At 46.6% G+C, this 17361-nt stretch overlaps 1 long non-coding RNA gene across 2 annotated transcripts in view; it reads right to left on the reverse strand.

Annotated features, from left to right (window-relative positions):
* Positions 1-2809: 2809 nt before the first annotated feature.
* Positions 2810-17361, reverse strand: part of LOC146036785 (uncharacterized) — a 48688-nt gene continuing 34136 nt past the window's right edge. For both annotated transcript variants that reach the window (XR_014460965.1, XR_014460966.1), the window contains exon 3: positions 2810-3888. This is a non-coding gene — a long non-coding RNA (uncharacterized LOC146036785). The remainder of the gene's footprint in view (positions 3889-17361) is intronic.

A 17361-nucleotide genomic window follows, 5' to 3' on the forward strand; every position in this document is an offset into this window, starting at 1 on the left:
CACTGTAGAAGGGGTGCAGATGCACCCTGTGTCTCAATTGAGGGTGGTTGCCTATGCAGATGATGTTACACTTGTCCTGTCATCTGTCTCAGAGGCACATAATGTGGAACATCTTATCTGCTAATACTCTGAAGCTCCAGAGTCAACCAGGACAAATATGAAGCTTTCTGGATGGGAAAGATGAGTTTGCCCTTCTAGGAAGCCTCCCCTGGGGCAGCCTAGAGATTAACCCTTGCACAGACAGAGATTGTTGGTTTTTATTTAATTAAAGAGAACCTTTCTCCCTGGATGAGCCATGGGAGTTACCTTTTTGATACTCCTCCTCGATGAGTAGAAAGATTTTGGGCCTAGGTGTTTCCCTTTCTTAAGCTCTAATTTGATGGTGACCAAGTGAAAAACTCTCAGGTCAGGCAAGGCCTACCGATCGATGTCAACCTGTACTAGAAGATGACAAGCTGTTGGGGGCTGGGAGAGGGTGAAGTTGGAGAGACTCACCTCTTTGTTCTGCTGTCACTAAGGGACTGCCTGGGTAATGTTTGCTCAGATGGGTTATCTCTGATCAATTCTCAGAGGATCCCACTGAAGTTCAGGGACATTGCCGGCCCTCCTTTCATGGGAAGCTTTACGTGAAGGCTAAGTGCCGGTGATCGTGGTTGCCCACGAGAGGAATGTCTAGGGGAGGAGGAGACTTTTTCTTGAGTGTCCTTTCAATGTAAACGTTTATAGGAGCGATTTAAGAGCCTTATGCATCCCGTGCCTTTTGGGGCTTAGTTACCCTGACTGGGCTTAGGGGGCATTTACTGGGTATAGGAGATTTGATTTAAACACTATTTTTATAGTTAGCTTAGTAGTTCTATATCACACGTGGAGAGCACGGAGAGTGGTGGTGGAAAGCATTCTATGCATATGGGTAATGAGAGGATGGATTTTCTTGGATGGTCCAGGCATTGGTGTTACCTGAAGCCTCCTCGAGAGGGTGGTAGACATATTCTCCTTCTCCATATTTTGGCTATCTACAGATGGAGCAGCTCTCAGTGGAGCTGCTCCTGGTGATAGAATTGCCAACCGCCACTGTGGGCCATCTGACAGAAAGGGGCACGCACACAGGAGACACTCACACGCCCCGTTCTGTCTGAGCCTGCAGCCGCCTTCCGCCGGCTCCCCCATACCCCCCCCCCCCCGCACTCTCCCTGCTCATCTCACTAAAGCGGAATCCGCTCCCCGCCGCCGTGCTGATGGGGGCGTGTGAGCGCATGGATGCTCACACGTCCCCATCAGGTGCAGCTCCTGTCTGCCATCCTGCACCAGCTCAGGAGATCTGGACATTCTAATGGCTAGATGACAGGCTCTCCATCTCTATTTATCACTGGGGTTTCTCTTGGTATCAGTGAAGAGCACACATGCGGCTCTTCAAGTCTGGGGTTCATGTAAATATCTATTTTTTAAAACCCTGGAGGACAAACCTGCGGGGGAGTGTGTGACAAGGGGAGTATGTATGTTTATGGGTGTGAATGTGTGGATGCATGTATGTTATTTAAGTTGTACTGTTCTGGGTGTGTGTATTTATTTTTACATTGGTCATGTTGTAGGACAGTCCCAGTGGGACTGTCCCACAACATGACAGTGTGGGGGAGGCTTGCTGGGACTTGTAGTTCTTCAGCACAGACCAATGTTATTTTTTAATTCTATTTTTTACACAAAATATCAGCCTCGCCCCATCCCGGGCTGTCCAATTATGGTGACAGCCGGGGGACCTTGCATTAAAGTGTCACCCTATTCTTTTTGTCCCCCATATTTTTGGAACCAGGACCGATCTAAGATCCATTCTGGTTTCCCAGTTATTTTTTCCCTCATGTTTAGCAAACCAGGGCCGGCCCCTGGCAAAACGTGCATTTTTTTACGTCAAATCGCACATTATTACATTTGCGGTAAACATGTGATTTTGCCCATTTTGGACCAACATAAAATCGCACATGTCTAAAAATCGCACCTATGACATCTGACGGCAGGTGTCACTGACCGTGGTGTCACCACTAAGCACACCCAGCCATGACTTCCAGGTGTCCTGTCTCTCTGCCTCTCTAGTACTGTCATGAATATGACCGGAACGTTGACTATCTGTATACCAGGAGCACCGTCCTTTCATATGATTTTATATACTGTATAAGCATTTAAAATAAATGTGGAAAAAAGTTTGGACTTTGAGACAGAAGCAGAGAATCAGCTGGGCTTTGTAATTCAACAACAGCCAATTGCTGATGGAAAATTTGCCGCGCATTTTGGGCCTGATTCTCATTCATTCGCAAAAGCAAATTCTCTCTCTAATGGACAAAACCATGCTGTTTTGCAGGTGGGGCAGATGTAACATGTGCAAAGAGCTAGATTTGGGTGGGGTGTGTGCTTCAAAAAGATATCTATATTGCAGTGTAAACATAAGCAGCCAGTATTTACTCTGCACGGAAACAAAATAACTCACCCAAATCTAACTCTCTCTGCACATGTTACATCTGCCCCACCTGCAGTTCAGCATGGTTTTGTCCATTAGAGAGAGAATTTGCTTTTGCGAGTGAACCAGAATCAGGTCCTTTGTCCACAGCTCTACAAGGAGCAAGACCATAAATTTAGAGGCTGCAGATGCCGTAAAATCGGACATTTTAATAACATTTATTGTAAACGGTATTTTTCGGTTATAAACATTTACCGATGTGCGCTGTGAAGGTATCTGTAATTACAGGTCTCGGCAGCTCTGGGGGATTACAGCTAATGGAAATCTCCACCTATGGCGCACCATGACTCTATCAGTGGACGCGTCGCTGCCAGAAGAGCGCGGAAAATACATTTTTGTAAATAATATTGTGATTTGATTTCAATCAGGGAACGTTTATGGGGTCCAGCCCTGTAAGCGAGAACACATTTGCGCAGCCCCGGCAGTCACTGCGCTGCAGCCCAGGTTCATTTAGTGCCCAGAAAATGACTTCATCCAATTCTATCCGACAGAGAAACAAGAAAACACATTTTGCTGGTGTCCTGCCTCCAAACGGTTAATTTGCACCATAGAAGAGAGGGAAGACCCGTCACCCCGGCTCATTTTACAGTCTGACACTGAGCTTGTCAAAAGAGACAGCTGTTAAAGTGAATTATTGTTGACATGTAGCGAGAGAGGCGCTGCTGCCAGATGCAGCGACATCTGCGGGACGGAGAGATCTCATGGCTCCTCTACAATGTGCTTATGTTATGGCGTTTGGAAAGAATGTGCCTCGGCATTAACTGCGGCCTTGCACTTACGACCGTGCGCCGGAGCCATAAACGCCGCCTTAGCTTCTCATTTCCCAGCAGGCAGTGTGCCGGGTGCAAATTGAAGTAGCATTCCCACCCACCACAGATAAAGGGCCCGATTCAGTAATGAGGGTCTCCGGCATATTCGCACCAGGGACCGATGTTTTCGCTCTGCACATGAGTATATGGTGATAAATGCGCAGGGCCGCTGTGCGGACGCCTTCGGTGGCTTGCTCTGTTGCTGAGGCATTCGGTGGGGGGGGGGAGGGTTTGGAGGCAGGCGGCTGACGTCACAGCTGGAGACCACAGGTATTTGTACGCCTGGTGGGCGGCGTTAGATGGCTCGCTGCTTAGCAAGTCAATGTGAATCAGGCCCCAGAGGCCAATGAATGAGAGACCGTCTCCTGCTGCCCCCCGGTCATCCACATACAAACAGCGGACGGCAATGAGAACCCCATATGTGTCTTCTAGTGACTGCGGCAGAGGCTTCCCTGACGCTTTATTCACAGGACACAAATAACATGGAAATGCGCAGATGAAGAAATATCTCTGCAGCGGGTTCCGGATTCCGACGAGATCTGCAGAAGCCGCATTAGGCTCCAAATTCATTTTCTGAAAAAGCAACAAAAAATAACATGATGAATATTTTATCATCCTGGGATTGCATTGGCTTTGGGCGACCGGGGGGGGGGGGGGGGGAATCGAGGCTTCCACATTTAGCAAAAGGTTGGGCATAGTATATATTGGCAACATATCATGGCAGAATGGCACGCAGTAATGACATCCTGGAAGCATGACCTTTCTCCTTCTGTATTGATGTTACCAGTCAGTATAAAAGGAGAGGGACCGGTGTGGTGGAGATGGCAGGGAGGACAAACTCCATATATGGCAATAGGGGTGACTGCAAAGGCTACTCACAGAAATGGGTGGGGACAACATTTGTCAGGCTGTCACCCACACATTATTAGGGGAGTCGTAGGGTGACATTCCACCCCACCTTTCAGCACACCCATCTGACAGCACCCACACTTGTCAACATTCCAATCTGTCAACGATTCTACCTTTCAGTACCCCATCTGTCAGCACCCCCAATTGTCAGTGATTCTACCTTTCAGTACCCCATCTGTCAGCACCCCCAATTGTCAGTGATTCTACCTATCAGTAGCCCATCTGTTAGCAGACCACCTGTCAGCACCTCCACCTGTCAGCACCCCCACCTATGAGTACCTTCAACTGTCACCACCCGCACCTGTCAGAGCCTCCACCTGTCCCCCCCACCTATCAGTACCTTCACCTATCAGCACCACCACCTATCAGTACATCCACCTGTCAATGATTCTACCTGTCAGCACCCCTACCTGTCAGCACCCCCACCTGTCAGCACCTCCACCTGTCAGCACCCCCACCTGTCAGCACCCCCACCTGTCAGCACCTCCACCTGTACTGACAGGTGAGGGTGCTGACAGGTGTCGGTGCTGACAGCTGGGGATGCTGACAGGTGGGTTCCTGATGAAGATGTGATATAATACATTGAAAACGTTTGGACATCAACCTGCGTTTTTTGCCTGTTTATTTCCGAGTGCCGCCATGCGCTATACATTACATATTGACCCTTTTGGGTTCTTTTGGAGGGCACCGGAGCCAGTAATCGTTACTACGAGGTGTGCTGCCTATCTGGACTACATATATATATATATATATATATATATATATATATATAAAATCTGTAGTAGGAATCTTTCGGATCCCTCTCCAGCATTCGCTGTTTGTGTGTGTGTGGTCATATTAGCGATCATGCGCAGTAGTGCGGCCATTCCCAGAACTAGAAAGTGATCACTTATTTGGAGCCCGATCCTATATCTGTATTTAATATGTCATGGTGACAGATCATTTCTCATTGCTGTAATTATAATTACCAGTTCCAAAACCTAATGATTAATAAATGCTATACAGGTCCTTTCTCATCCTTGCCGCAATACGTGCGCACATTTTGCAGCAGGAACTACTGAGAGTTGTAGTATGAGAGACACTTTGTTACCACTATAGTGCTCCCCCAGGATCGCTCTGAGGTGTACTCCCAGAGACTCAAGCGAAGTGTTCAGTCAGCAGCCAATCCGGCATCTGGCCGGTGCAGGCCGCAGCCACCCAGCGGCACCTGTCCTGTCAACCGGGCGCACATTCCTCCGCTGCTGCTAGCTGGCCTGGACAGCACTCCCCTATGCCCACTTCCCACACCATGTTTACAGGCCGCAACCATGTCTCCTGCACGCCGGGTTTCCCTCCAGTGCACACACCTCACTACAGCCTATCAGCCGACAGTAGACACTATAAGTATGCTGGATCCAGACTACCGATCTGCCAGTGCAATGATGTCTGCAGCATAACTGTATCCTGTGTACCTGCTCCTGTGGAAATCCTGCTGTCTAGTGCAATTTACCAACTTGCAGCACAGCTTGGCTCCACACAGTGGTCACGGGTAATCTTCTTCGGTATTTGTTTCCTAGCACGGCCACAAAGATCTTGATCGTGGGCATCGTGAGGAAAAATCGCTGCGCTCGCCACGCTTCGGGTTCGCGTTGATCGTGGGGTGGCTTCAACTACTTTTGGGGGGACATTTCTGTGTTCAGCTGTGTTTTTTGGGTTTTCTGGCCCATTTCCCATTGTTCCCTATGATGATTTGGGTAAATTCAGCCATTTAACATTGATTCCTATGGGAAATCGGGGGCATCGCGGGTAAATTGAGGTATTTAACATTGTTACCTATGGGAAAATCGCGGGCATCGCGTCTGGACCATTTAAGCCTTTTTTAGCCGCATACGACGCGATATAGATTTTTTTCAATGCATTTCAATGGGAAAATCGGGGGCATCGCGTCGGTCGCGTCGTATACCACTTAAAATGACACCCGATGCCCGCAATTGTGGCCGTGCTAGGAAACAAGTACCTTTTCTTCTATTCCAGCCGATTCCTAAAGCTTCTGCCATTGACCTTCAGCGGTACAATCGGTCATCATTGATTCACCTTACTTACTGCTTACTACATCTGCCTACAAGCTAATCTACTCAAGTACCACCTTCCTCTACCAGTCCCCAGGGAGTCACTATTGATATCAACCACCATCGGTAACGGTCATCATCGGTGGACTCCCATTGTGCCTGTGTTAGTGGTATCTTCCTTGATCTACTTACCTGCAGTGTATTCTCCTCTATATTCATCTCATCATCGATGGCCAGCATCGGTCAGACCAGATAACTGCTTCTCCTCAGTTTCCAACCGATTCCAGTCTCCTCCGGTTCCAGTCCGGTTCATGTTCTCATTCGGATCCAGACGATTCCAGTCTCCTCTGGTTCCAGTCCGGTTCAAGTTCTCATTCGGTTCCAGCCGATTCCAATCTCCTCCGGTTCCAGTCCGGTTCATGTTCTCATTCAGTTCCAGTCGATTCCAGTCTCCTCTGGTTCCAGTCCGGTTCAAGTTCTCATTCGGTTCCAGCCGATTCCAGTCTCCTCCGCTTCCAGTCCAGCCGCAGTCTCATTTGGCACCTGCCAATCCACTGACTTTGTTCTACTATCATTGCACCTATCACTTATCCGTACGCACCTGGACTCTACCTCGTTCTCTGAGGTCTGACCCACCTATGTACTAATGTGACTGTGGGGGACACTTTCTTGCAGGAAGAGATGGTCAGTTCTTAAATGAAGAAATCGGGGCCCTGTTAGACGGCTGCCCTCTTTCAACTTATGTTGTTTCAGGCCCCCAGGGCCGTTGCTAGACAATTTGGTTCCCAGTGTGAACACAAAAGCTTGCCACCCCTTCTAAAAATTTAGTATTTACATACGCCCCAAAATTAGATTTTGGCTTTGGCGTTGCAAATGGGCGTGGTCTTATTGCAATGGGTGTGGTCTTGTTGCAGTGGGTGTGGTCTTGTTGCAGTGGGTGTGGTCTTGTTGCAGTGAGCGTGGGCTTGCAGGAAAAGACTATGTTACCCTGACACAATTGTGCCCCGTGCACCAAATTAACGCCCCATACAGTTTTTAAGGATGCTAGAGTAGGCAATGGCCATATTTGGAGGGGCATTTAATAGCAGTTTGGAATTATTCCATCCAGGCTGTGGCCGCAGCTACCCTATATAATTGCACAGCTCGTCCGGCCCTGGATACGGCCCCGCAGGTCTGGTTATGTTATTGTCCTTGTATTAATAGACAATAAGATGGAATATTACCTTGAAGTGAATATATTTAATGACAGCCCTGGTACGGAATTGCCCTGGTAAGGCTTGTTGGGCCGATCCCTGTTATCCATCCGTATATCGCACCGCTTCACTAGGTGATCTGCTATCCAGATTAATGCACAGCAAGGTGACGCCTTTATTAAACAGCGACAAATTATGCAAATTCATGCAATGACTGACAGCAGGCGAACAAATAGCAGGCGCCCATCGGGGGGGGGGGGGGGGGGAAATACGCCAGAGATTAGCTCAGGAACATTGTAAATAAAAATATAACAGTCAACGAGGAAAAACATATGGAGAGAAGCGAAACACTGAATATCCAACAAGCTACACAAGTGTATTATAATATAATGGATGTTCTGAACAAAACTGAAAGGGTTAATGAAATCATCTATCAGTAATGGATCCCTTGTCTAATACTGGCTGCAGAAGTATCTAAGGGGCTAATTCAACATGGATTGTGAGCAAGAAGGCAGCACGCAGGAGGAGAGAACAAATGCCCCGCACTAAACCGCCAATGATTTGCGAGTCTGTGGAAAGTGTGACCAGTTGTGAGTCTGCCACTAATCTGCCACCGAGACAGCCCGGAAGTGTCATCACTATTCATATCGTAATATGTACATGAAGGGTCTGATTCAGCTTTGCCAGCAAAAGGGGGGTGGGGGGTGACCACTGATCTGCAGATTTGTAGATGACTACATGTAGAGATCCCGCTCTGAGCAAGAAATACAGAAAGAGAAACTCTCAGAAAATCCATCCGCAATTCAATCACCGTGGAATAATTCCCCAGTCTGTGCCAATGTGAGTAACTCGGACCATCGCACAACTCTGTGGCAGAAACAGGCTGACTGAGGCCGGCTCTGACATCACAGACCCTCCCTGATAACGCCGGGGCACGCCTGCATTCTATCAAACACTCCCACAGAACAGTATGCTTCCTGTCAATCAAACTGCGACTGGAGTGAGACTGCGAAGCGTTTGCATTTTCAGTCGCAATCTGAGCCCACACACGTGTGATGCGAACACTGAGCAAATGTAGTACTTCAATAATCACTCAATATGTAAATGATCTAATTAGCGATCCGTGCTCAATTACCCTACTCATTACTCATAGGGGGTTATTCTAGTTCACTCGGAAAGGCACAATCACACTCTAATGGACAAAACCATGCGCACCATGGGGCAGATGTAACATGTGCAGAGAGAGTTAGTTTTGGGTGTTTTATTGTTTCTGTGCAGGGTAAATACTGGCTGCTTTATTTTTATACTGCAATATAGATATCAGTTTCAAGTACACCCCCTACCCAAATCTAACTCTCTCTGCACATGTTACATCAACCTCACCTGCAGTGCACATGGTTTTGTCCATTAGAGAGTGATTGTGCCTTTCCAAGTGAACTAGAATAACCCTCATAGCGCCTGCTACTCATAATGCCCATTACTCACAGTGCCAAATACTCACAGTGACCATTACTCCCAGTGCCTGCTACTCATAGTGCCCGCTACTCACAGTGCCCACTACTCCCAGTGCCCGACACTCATAGTGCCTGCTACTCCTAATGCACATTACTCATAGTGCCCATTACTCACAGTGCCCATTATTCACAGTGACCACTACTCATAGTGCCCATTACTCCCAGTGCCCGCTACTCATAGAGCCCATTACTCACAGTGCCCGTTACTCATAGGGCCCGCTACTCATAGTGACCATTATTCCCAGTGCCCGCTACTCATAGTGCCCATTACTCCCAGTGCCCGCTACTCATAGTGCCCTTTATTCCCAGTGCCCGCTACTCATAGTGCCCACTACTCCCAGTGCCTGCTACTCATAGTGCCCATTACTCCCAGTGCCCGCTACTCATAGTGCCTGCTACTCATAGAGCCCATTACTCACAGTGCCTGCTACTCATAGTGACCATTACTCCCAGTGCCCGCTACTCATAGTGCCCGCTACTCACAGTGCCCACTACTCCCAGTGCCCGACACTCATAGTGCCTGCTACTCCTAATGCACATTACTCATAGTGCCCATTACTCACAGTGACCACTACTCATAGTGCCCATTACTCACAGTGCCCATTACTCACAGTGACCACTACTCATAGTGTCCACTACTCCCAGTGCCCGCTACTCATAGAGCCCATTACTCACTATGCCAGCTTCTCACTCTATTACTCACACTCACAGTGCCTGTTACTCATAGTTGCCATTTCTCATAGTGCCTACTAATAAAATGGTGGGGGAGAGCAAGTAAGGACAGAGCAGAGGAGGCTGGTGGCCTGTGTGCACAGATCTGGTACCCAGGGAGATTGATGGTGCTGCCTCAGCTGGACAGTCATGGTATTACCGGAGTGTCAGTGCAGCAACAGTGGAGAGTTGACTGTCTCTGCATTTACAGTAGGGATCAGGGAAGGCCCATATCTAGACCAGCCCTGTCCTGCTCTTCTGCTGTAGAACTATCAATCTGCGCCTGATTCTACTGCTTCTATGCTTCTCTCCTTCGAGTCATTGTGCAACGTTCCAGCTGTCTCATTATGTGTAAATAAAAGCAAACATTAAAAATAGGACAAACATTTAAAGTGAGTACTTGGCCTTATAGAAGTGCATGTGGGCGCATAAAGCCACAGAGCGATCGCACTTCTGCCAACACACACTCACTTATTATGCGTCGCTGACAAATCCCCAGACTGAGCGGAGGTTCTGCTGAAATGTTTCAGAGTTTTATAGGGAGAAGAAATAGTCTTTCAGCATCAGTGGTATTACAGCGGCATCTTACATCAGTCAGCACTCACAGCGTCAGGTGATAGTAATACAGCGGCATCTTATATCAGTCAGCACTCACAGCGTCAGGTGATAGTAATACAGCGGCATCTCATATCAGTCAGCACTCACAGCATCAGTGGTATTACAGCGGCGTCTCATATCAGTCAGCACTCACAGCGTCAGTGGTATTACAGCGGCATCTTATATCAGTCAGCACTCACAGCGTCAGGTGATAGTAATACAGCGGCATCTCATATCAGTCAGCACTCACAGCGTCAGGTGATAGTAATACAGCAGCCAGTATGATGATTAACAACATATAAATTATAGAAAAAGTAAGAGGTAATATAAAGAATTTGCTGTGGAACTCCAGGTAAATATTTTATTTCACGTTAGAACCCACAGTAGGTGCCATGGTATTCAGATGTTCAGATTCTGAGGTAGATTTATCAAGCTCGGTGAAGTGATAAAGGGGTAGATTTATTATAGCGGCGCTAAGAGCGCCGCTATAACACTCCCTGCTTCGCCTCAGTAGCGAGGCGAAGCAGGAGGGGACACCGACAAGATCTACTAAGATCTTGCCGCCGAAGCGGGGGAGCGCTAATGTCCCCTCCAGCTGACAGCACGTCAGTTAACACTGATGCGCTGTCTGCTTCTCCCCGGCCGGCTGGACTGCGCGTGCGCGGGATCTCACTACTAACGCGAGATCCCAGCGCAGCTCAGAGCCAGCAGCAGGGACAGCAAAGTTGATAGCTGCAGGCGGCGGAACGTGCGCCGCACGAAAGACACCCGCTCCGCGGGTGTCATAGATCAGGGGAAGCGCTATCCCCTGCAATAACGCACGGTGATAGCGCAGATTCCCCTGATCAAACTTTCATAAATCTACCCTAAAGTGTCTGGTTTTTATCACCGACCAATCAACTCCCAACTGTGAAGTTACAGGCTTGGTTCGAAAAATGACAGTTAGGAGCAGATTGGCCGGTGATAAAAAACAGGCACTTTATCACTTCACCGAGCTTAATAAATCTACCCCTGTGTACCCAGCCATGTCTGGAATTGCCTTATCTACAGCCTCCTAGCCTTGCCTACTTGTTCATTACCACTTACCTGCATTCCCTAGTGGGCCTCTCGTGTCCCAGTACAACATTATTGGCTGGATGTAATAGGATGCGATTTTTGGTATCGCATATTTTCCGCAAACTTCACATGTAATGGGGTCGATTTGCCGTAAAAATCGCACGTTTTGCTGTGTTAAAAAAAAAAAAACGCACTTCAAAAATTGAAGTATATAAATTGCAAATGTAATAGTGTGTGATATCAGATCGCACCCTAAACATTATTAAAAACTGCCTGAAAAATAAACCTGGGTCTGGCAGGTGAATGTGACAGAAGCAGACACATGGATTGCTTTTGTAATCCATTAGGTACCTGTGAAAAATTAATTATACTCACCTACTCCAGTGTATCTCGGTCCTCTACAGTCCATGTAGCATCCAACGAGTTTTTGTTTTTTTAAACGCCATGAGCCCGAACCAGTGGTCTGAGGAGCTGCATGTGTGTCAGTTATTTCTGACATTATTTAACCGCAATATGTATCAATTATTTATGACACATATGGCACAAATGCATCATAGAATCCAGCCAAAGATTTATTCGACACGAGCCCCTGTCTAATGCACAGCCTGGGCCCCCGGTAATATGTGGCACGTGCCATCACATTTCTTTCTGTCTGCGAGCAGGGTCCTCCTACCTCTATGTCTGCTATAGCTTTCACCCAATTGTAAAGCACAACATAATCAGCTGGTGCTATAGAAATGGCCATAAACATAAAATTTTTAATAATTCTGCAGATTTTTTTTTAATACTATTACACAATGTTCTGTTCAACCCAAATGTTTAATGATTTGGGGCCAGATTCAGTAAAACGACAAGTCATTTTGCATCCGGAACAAACCATGAAAGCTGAATGAGGCCCTTTATGTACATTTTTACAATATGCGTTGTCTTTTAATATTATTGTATGGACACCTCGGAAAGTGGCAAGTTGTCTTTCTTTTATCTGTGTTCTTTTCCTTGAGCTGAGTGATTGAGGATTAATAATGACGTTGTGGAGAACAAATAAACGATGGCCCCAGGGCCACAGTCTATGTCAGGTTGGAAATGGAGAGACCCACAGACTTCTATCTCCCATGATAGTTTGAGTTTCCGAGACTTTGCCAAGACTAACAGCAATTTGGGCTCTTTGATGAATGTTGATGTTAAATAAACAGCATTGTATGTAACGTGTTCGGCGTCTTGGCATGTGCGCTATACAGGCATTTCCGTGCGGCGAGAGCGCAACACTGTAACGTATCGGACATTACCCCCAGTGAGCATCTGGGGGCCCCACACCAGCTCTTAGCCTCTTCTCCTCGGGTTCTGTGATGCTTGGAATCGATCTGTAGAATAATTTATACTAGGAAAGTGCTGAACTTTTATACAAGATGGAAATAAACCCAACAGGAATAGAAAATATTTCCTCTACCGTGACCTTTATTATTAACAGGACAAATACCCGCACATGTATCTGATATGTTACCGAGGGGTCGATTTATTATAACTCTTGGCCTGTCTTCAGAGAAAAAAATCCCACATAAAACAATGAACACTGAACGCTTCCATATTCCAAGAAAAGTCTGTCCCACAGCCCCAATGCTCACTCGCTATAATCAATATCTTCCCAGCGGTAAGAATGTATCAATTAATGTAGCTGTAAAGCTGTAAAGTTACATGAGGTTAGAATAATGCTACACGTGGTACCCTGCTCCTCTCACCACCACTGTGTCGGCTAGTCCCTGCCTCAGAAGAGATGACACAAGGGAGATCAGCAGAGGCCCAGCTGTAGTAGAACAGTCAGTGACAGATTAGCAACAGGGCAGATGGGACTACAGCACCAGGCCTCCATATAAATATAGGCCCAGCACCATAGCAGCCTGATGATGACCAGCTGCTTACCTACAGTCGGACATAAATCATTACTTTTCAGTATTACAATTGTATTTCTAGTGTTTTTACAACATTTTTATATCCTATTGGCTCTTGTTCAGGGAGACATGTAGGGGTGTATACACCCACACGGCACTGGCCATACCCCTGTTGCACTGGCCACACCCATGCAGCATTGGCCACACCACACCCATGTAACATTGGCCACACCACACCCATGCAGCATTGGCCCCACCCATGCAGCACTGGACACACCACACCCATGTAACATTGGCCACACCACACCCATGCAGCACTGGACACACCCATGCATAACAGGCCACACCACTCCCATGCGGCACTGCTCACACCCATGTAACAATGGCCACACCCCTGCATCATTTGCCCCACCCATGCAGCACTGGTCACACCCCTGCTGCATATCCCCACCCATGCATCACTGGTCACTCCTCCCCTTCATACTATTTTTGGATCCAGGCAAGCATCGGTAGAAGGAGCATAAACACAATGTGAGACATAATACTAGCTGCCTGCAACACAGTGAATGTGCAGGAGGTGAGGACATGGTTTCAATGTGGTGTCCCCGCACAATGGGGGCATGGTCTAGTGGGAGGAAACAAGATGGAGGCCATCTTGGCCACCGGCCCTCACCGCTCCACAAATGTACGTTGCCTCTCTTGCCAACTTGTTACTTCCTCCCGTTATTGCCTCTAGGATTTTGGCCATTGTGCTCCATATCTCTGGCTGAGTATACACATACATACTGTAAACACATACATACTGCAAACACATACATACTGCACACACACACACACACACACACACACATACATACTGCACACCACAGGAATCTCCCAGGTGAGACATTTCTGTGGGGCATTACTGAGTGAGTATACACATACATACTGTACACACATACATACTACACACACACACAGGAATCTCCCAGGTGAGACATTGCTGTGGGGCATTACTGGGTGAGTATACACAAACATAATGTACACACATACACACACACACACATACATACTGCACACACACAGGAATCTCCCAGGTGAGACATTGCTGTGGGGCATTACTGGGTGAGTATACACAAACATACTGTACACACATACATACATACATACATAGGAATCTCCCAGGTGAGACATCACTGTGGGGCATTACTGGGTGACTATACACATACATACTACACACACACACATACATACTGTACACACACATACATACATACATACATACATACATCCATACCTACATACATACATATGAATCTCCCAGGTGAGACATTGCTGTGGGGCATTACTGGGTGAGTATACACATACATACGGTACACACATACACACACACATACATACATAGGAATCTCCCAGTTGAGACATCGCTGTGGGGCATTACTGGGTGAGTATACACATACATACTGTACACACATACATACTGCACACACATACATACTGCACACACACAGGAATCTCCCAGGTGAGACATTGCTTTGGGGCATTACTGGGTGAGTATACACATACATACTGTACACACATACATACTGCACACACACAGGAATCTCCCAGGTGAGACATTGCTGTAGGGTATTACTGGGTGAGTATACACATACATACTACACACACACATACATACTGTACACACATACATACTGCACACACACAGGAATCTCCCAGGTGAGACATTGCTGTGGGGCATTACGGGGTGAGTATACACATACATACTGTACACACATACATACTGCACACACATACATACATACTGCACACACACAGGAATCTCCCAGGTGAGACATTGCTGTGGGGCATTACTGGGTGAGTATACACAAACATACTGTACACACATACACACATACATACTGCACACACACAGGAATCTTCCAGGTGAGACATCGCTGTGGGTCATTACTGGGTGAGTATACACATACATACTGTACACACATACATACTGTACACACATACATACTGTACACACACAGGAATCTCCCAGGTGAGACATTGCTTTGGGGCATTACTGGGTGAGTATACACATACATACTGTACACACATACATACTGTACACACATACATACTGCACACACACAGGAATCTCCCAGGTGAGACATTGCTGTGGGGCATTACTGGGTGAGTATACACATACATACTGTACACACACACACACATACATACTGCACACACACAGGAATCTCCCAGGTGAGACATCGCTGTGGGGCATTACTGGCTGAGTACACACATACTGTACACACATAGGAATCTCCCAGGTGAGACATCGCTGTGGGGCATTACTGGGTGAGTATACACATACATACGGTACACACACATACATACTGTACACACATAGGAATCTCCCCGCTGAGGGGCATTACTGGCTCAGTACACACATACTGTACACACATACATACTGTACACACATACATACTGCACACACACATACATACTGTACACACACATATATACTGTACACACATAGGAATCTCCCCGCTGAGGGGCATTACTGGCTGAGTATACACATACATACTGTACACACATACATACTGCACACACACATACATACTGTACACACATACACATATGTACTGTACACACATACATACTGCACACACACATACATACTGTACACACACATATATACTGTACACACATAGGAATCTCCCCGCTGAGGGGCATTACTGGCTGAGTATACACATACATACTGTACACACATACATACTGCACACACATACATACTGTACACACATACACATATGTACTGTACACACATACATACTGTACACACATACATACTGTACTCACACATACATACTGCACACACACATACATACTGTACACACATACATACTGTACTCACACATACATACTGCACACACACATACATACTGTACACACACATACATACTGTACACACATACACACACATACATACTGCACACACATAGGAATCTCCCCGCTGAGGGGCATTACTTGCTCAGTACACACATACTGTACACACATACATACTGAGTGGGCATTACTGGCTGAGTATACACATACATACTGTACACACATCCACAATGCACACACACACACACACACACACACACATACTGTACACACATACATACTGTACACACATACACACTGCACACACACATACATACTGCACACACACACATACTGTACACACATACACATACATACTGTATACACATACATACTGCACACACACATACATTCTGTACACACATACTGTACACACATACATACTGTACACACATACACATACATACTGTACACACATACATACTGTACACACACATACATACTGTACACACATACATACATACTGTACACACATACATACTGCACACACACATACATACTGTACACACACATACATACTGTACACACATACACATACATACTGTACACACATACATACTGCACACACACACATACATACTGCACACACATACACACACATACATACTGCACAGACACATACATACTGTACACACATACACATACATACTGTACACACATACATACTGCACACACACATACGTACTGTACACACATACATACTGTACACACATACATACTGCACACACACATACATACTGCACACACACATACATACTGAACATACATACTGCACACACACATACATACTGCACACACACATACATACTGAACATACATACTGTACACACATAGGAATCTCCCCGCTGAGGGGCATTACTGGCTGAGTATACACATACATACTGCACACACACATACATACTGCACACACACATACATACTGTACACACACACACACACACACATACATACTGTACACACATACATACTGTACACACATACTGCACACACACATACATACTGTACACACATACATACTGCACACACACATACATACTGTACATACATACTGTACACACATAGGAATCTCCCCGCTGAGGGGCATTACTGGCTGAGTGACACTGAGTGATTTCCCCGTGTGAGGTGTTTTCCTGGGAGAGGCCCTGACACATTAGGGTGATTATGTCTGTAATACGTCCTGTTAGCCTTTATCTGGAGGCCGGGAGCTCCCAGTTACAGCAGATATGATAGAAAATCAATATAAGCCAGGATA

This window comes from Crinia signifera, chromosome 9, assembly GCF_055691185.1.
Source record: "Crinia signifera chromosome 9, ASM5569118v1, whole genome shotgun sequence".
NCBI lineage: Eukaryota > Metazoa > Chordata > Amphibia > Anura > Myobatrachidae > Crinia > Crinia signifera.